Below are 4,449 nucleotides of genomic sequence, written 5' to 3'. Positions count from 1 at the left end.
GTCTACTCAGACCAGGAGCAGCTTCTCCGAGGTCTTTCCCATCACCTAACTGCCTGGTTCTTTCAACTGGAGATGCCAGGGATTGAACCTGGGACCTTCTGCATGTCAAGCAGAGGCTCTGCCACTGAGCCACAGCCCCTCTCTACAGCTCTCCAGGGTCTCAGGCAGAGGTCTTTCCCATCACCTACTGCCTGCTCCTTTTCTCTGGAGATGCCGGGGATTGAAATTGGGACCTTCTGCATGCCAAGCAGAGGCTCTGCCACTGAGCCACAGCCTTTCTTGACAGCTCTCCAGGGTCTCAGGCGGAGGTCTTTCCCATCACCTAACTGCCTGGTTCTTTCAACTGGAGATGCCAGGGATTGAACCTGGGACCTTCGGCATGTCAAACAGATGCTCTGCCACTGAGCCACAGCCCCTCTTGACAGCTCTCCAGGGTCTCAGGCGGAGGTCTTTCCCATCACCTAACTGCCTGGTTCTTTCAACTGGAGATGCCGGGGATTGAACCTGGGACCTTCTACATGCCAAGCAGAGGCTCTGCCACTGAGCCACAGCCCCTCTCTACAGCTCTCCAGGGTCTCAAGCAGAGGTCTTTCCCATCACCTACTGCCTGCTCCTTTTCTCTGGAGATGCCGGGGATTGAAATTGGGACCTTCTGCATGCCAAGCAGAGGCTCTGCCACTGAGCCACAGCCCCTCTTGACAGCTCTCCAGGGTCTCAGGCGGAGGTCTTTCCCATCACCTAACTGCCTGGTTCTTTCAACTGGAGATGCTGGGGATTGAACCTGGGACCTTCTGCATGCTAAGCAGATGCTCTGTCGCTGAGCCACAGCCCCTCTAAGGTACAGCTGGACTGAAATTTAGTGCCTAGATGCCTGAGTCAGTTTGACAGTTCCAGAATGGCTGGCAAGGTGGGAGCTAGTATTAATTTTGATTTTTTTCCTCCTTGAAAATTTTTAATTCTGTGTATTTATTTATTTATTTATTTTGGGATTTGTACCCCGCCCTATCCGGTAGCTCAGGGCGGCTGTATGGCAGAATGTCTGGGAGAAGCATGTAGTCTAGCCGGTAATGTGAACAAGAAATGCTGGAATGGGCAGAAGGAGAGGATTAAGCCGTTCCGGACTGGGCATAGGATCGGCTTCTTTCCAGAATATAGAGGGAGCCCCCCCCCCAGTGCAGAGAGGGGGAAGGCCTTTGGGTCTGGTGTAGTGGTTAAGAGCACGGACTCTAATCAGGGAGAACCTGGTTTGATTCCCCACTCCTCCACATGCACCTGCTGGCATTACCTTGGGTCAGTCACAAGTTCTCTCAGCGCTGTTCTCTCAAGAGCAGTCCTCGAAAGAGCTCTCTCAGCCCCACCACCCTCACAGGGTGTCTGTTTTGGGGCGGGGAAGGGAAAGGAGATTGTAAGCCGCTCTGAGACTCCTTGGGGCAGTGAAAGGCGGGGTGTCAATCCAATCTCCTCTTCTTCTTTTCCTTGTGTCGGAAGTCTGAGAGGGTGTGAGGGGGCCCCCTGGCCTGACGTGGCCCCTGGTCTGCACCGGTCCCCCATCTAAAACTCATCCCTGCTAAGGAAAATTAGTTTGGGACTTAAAGAAAAGCATTGTGGGGTAATCATTATGCCCCCCCCCAAGTAAAGTACTGTTCTCTGCACTTGTGCACTTACCCCAGGCGGTCGGCGGTGGGATGGGGGAGCTGTGCTAGGTCCAGCAGTGGTGGCGCAGCCAAGGAAACCTTGTTGGGCCCAGCGGCCTCAGCTGCCCAGCCTGGGAGTTTGCTGAGCCCACAAGAAGCTGCTCCAGCTCAGCCCGGTGGCAGAGGTTGGCAACTTTTGCAGAGGACACTGAGCTTGATAGTTGGTGGGGGGAGGCTTGGTGACCGCAAGCTTGGTGACGGGTTAGTCCCACCTTGTCAGATCTGGGAAGCTAAGCAGGGTCGGTCCTGGTTAGTACTTGGATGGGAGACCATGGAGGAAGCCCAGGTTCGCTACGCAGAACCAGGCAATGGCAAGTCGTCTCTGAACGTCTCTTGCCTTGGAAACCCTGTGGGGTTGTCATAAGTCGATTGCAACTTGACAGCACTTTCCGCCCTCACAATACTACTAATCCATGTAAGGGTTTTATTAGTATTGTCTCAATAATGCACGTGATGTGCTTTGTACTTGCTAAAGCACTGTGTGAATGCTAAGGTCTGTTGTTATGAATTGTCACAGTCAGGTATTTGGCTGGTGGATGGTGTTCTGCAATTCGAGATCTAGCCAAGTTCTTGAGGAAATGCAGATGTGTCTTCACGGGATTCTTGCTGATCCAAGCAACACTGTCTTCTGGGGCTGAGCTGGTGTTATTTGCTTAATGCCTAGAAAGTCCAGGTGTTTCTTGAGACTTCTATGCACTGCTCCAAGGGCTCCAATGACAACTGGCACAATAGTCACCTTCTTCTCCCAGAGGCACTCCAACTCTATTTGTAGGTCTTGGCATTTGCGGTCTTCTCCTGTTCTTTCTTTTCCATTCTGCTGTCTAATGGGATTGCAGTGCCAGTGATCCAAACCCTATTTCTCATCTTCTCTACAACTGTGATATCAGGGTGTTATGTCCCAAGTGTTTATCTGTTTGCAGTTGGAAGTCCGAAAGAATCTTTGTTTCGTCATGATCTTGCCTGGTTTGTGCTCCCATGAAATTCTGGCTAATGGTAAGCCGTACTTCTTGCCAAGATTCCAGTGCAACATCACTGCAACTCTATTATCATGTCCTTTATAGTCAGTCTGAGAAATTTTACCACAGGCACTGACCATGTGCTCAGTATTCCCTCAATAACGCGCGCGATGTGCTTTGTACTCGCTAAGGTGTATTATCAGTATTATAGTTATAAAATAATAATTCAAATTAGAATTGCCCTTCTTAGAAAAAGTAATTGGATCCTTCTTGTTTTATGAACCTGACACAGTTCATTTTGCCTGCTTGCAAGCACACATAAGTGTCCCTTATATGTTTCCTTTCCCTGTGCTGGGACATTAGAGACAAAGCAATTATGCAGGTCACAGTGGCCACGGTAACAACCCTTTGATCTCATTCCACAGCCCATCAACCAAAGGACTCAATTAAAAAGGCTTGCTTTGATTTGACAGATTTAAAAAAACTTCTGCTTCTACAATAGAGTTGAAGAAACTTGTGCTTCTACCATAGAGTTTTGCAGAAAACCAGAGCGTCGCCCCCCCCAATATGCCCAATTCACTTACAGCTCATGTAGGCAGGTTGTGTTAATTTTTGGTGTTTCCCCCTTTTGGGGTGTGTGTGTGAGAGTTGGACCTTAAGGAAGGCCGAGTGCTGAAGAATGGATTCTTTTGAACTATGGTGCTGGAGAAGACTCTTGAGAGTTCCTTTGACTGCAAGGAGATCAAATCAGTCAATCCTAAAGGAAATCAACCCTGACTGTTCCCTGGAAGGCCAGATTACTGAAGCTGAAGCTCAAATACTTTGGCCACCCAATGAGAAGGGAGTACTCCCTGGAGAAGACCCTGATGCTGGGAAAGACTGAAGGCCAAAGAAGATGGGGACAGCCAAGGATGAGATGGTTAGACAGTGTCACTGACACAACGAACATGAAGTTAAGCAAACTCTGGAGCATGACAGAAGACAGGAGGGCCTGGTGTGATGTGGTCAATGGGGTCGCGAAGAGTCGGACTCGACTGTGCAACTGAACAACAGCAATTCCCCCCCACTGGCCAATTGACTGGCGGCGGAGAGGTGGGGGCTGAAAGTGGAAGACCCCCTACCCCCACTGGAGGATCTGGCATCCCTACTGTTAAGTTGTGCGCTTAACAAAGAGTCGGAGAGTGATTTCAGCAAGAATGCGGTTTATTCTTCAGCTCAGTTACTTCTCCGTTACGGTACAACAATCGCCAGCCAGAACCCATCATCAGAACCAAGACATACACTGGCTGCTCTGTATTTAAACATTCCCGGCTAATGTAGCCACACCCACTGTACAATAAGCAACCTATGAGGTTGAAGCAATAAGGACCAATCACAAGCGATCCCGCTCTGCACGGTGATTGGCAAACATATTCTGGGCTAGGGCTCCTATTGGTTACATTAGGATCCTAGCCCAGGGCGAAGCTTAACATGGCATCCCAATGGCACAGTTCACAAAGTAGTTATATATACACTTCAATACATAACAAATCCCTCCCCCCTAAGCAAAAACACTATGTACAGTCATATTCACTTAGATAGGTGGGCACTCTGCGTATTCGCTGAGACCTCCGCGGCGTAGGAGGTTCAGGGCACCTCTGAATTGGGGGCACTTGGCTTGACTCACTCTCGAGCGGGTCAGGTACGCTACCATCCCTTGCAGTGGGTCCAAGAGTAGGGGTCTGCCCTCCCTCAGGGACAGTACTGGGCTCGGCAGGCCCGGCAGTACTCACCTCCGGCAGAGGTATGGGATGGTCCTC

The 4,449-nt window shown here is 50.2% G+C and overlaps 2 non-coding genes across 2 annotated transcripts; both read right to left on the bottom strand.

Moving 5' to 3' along the window:
- Positions 1-67: 67 nt before the first annotated feature.
- On the bottom strand, positions 68-139 carry TRNAV-GAC. The gene has a single exon. It is a non-coding gene; the product is annotated as a tRNA-Val (tRNA).
- Positions 140-344: 205 nt separating this feature from the next.
- TRNAV-GAC lies at positions 345-416 on the bottom strand. The gene has a single exon. It is a non-coding gene; the product is annotated as a tRNA-Val (tRNA).
- Between the last annotated feature and the right edge of the window lie 4,033 nt (positions 417-4,449).

This window comes from Gekko japonicus, unplaced genomic scaffold (genome assembly GCF_001447785.1).
Source record: "Gekko japonicus isolate JY-2015 unplaced genomic scaffold, Gekko_japonicus_V1.1 scaffold4325, whole genome shotgun sequence".
NCBI classification, from domain to species: domain Eukaryota; kingdom Metazoa; phylum Chordata; class Lepidosauria; order Squamata; family Gekkonidae; genus Gekko; species Gekko japonicus.
This window is presented reverse-complemented; position numbering and strand designations above follow the sequence as displayed.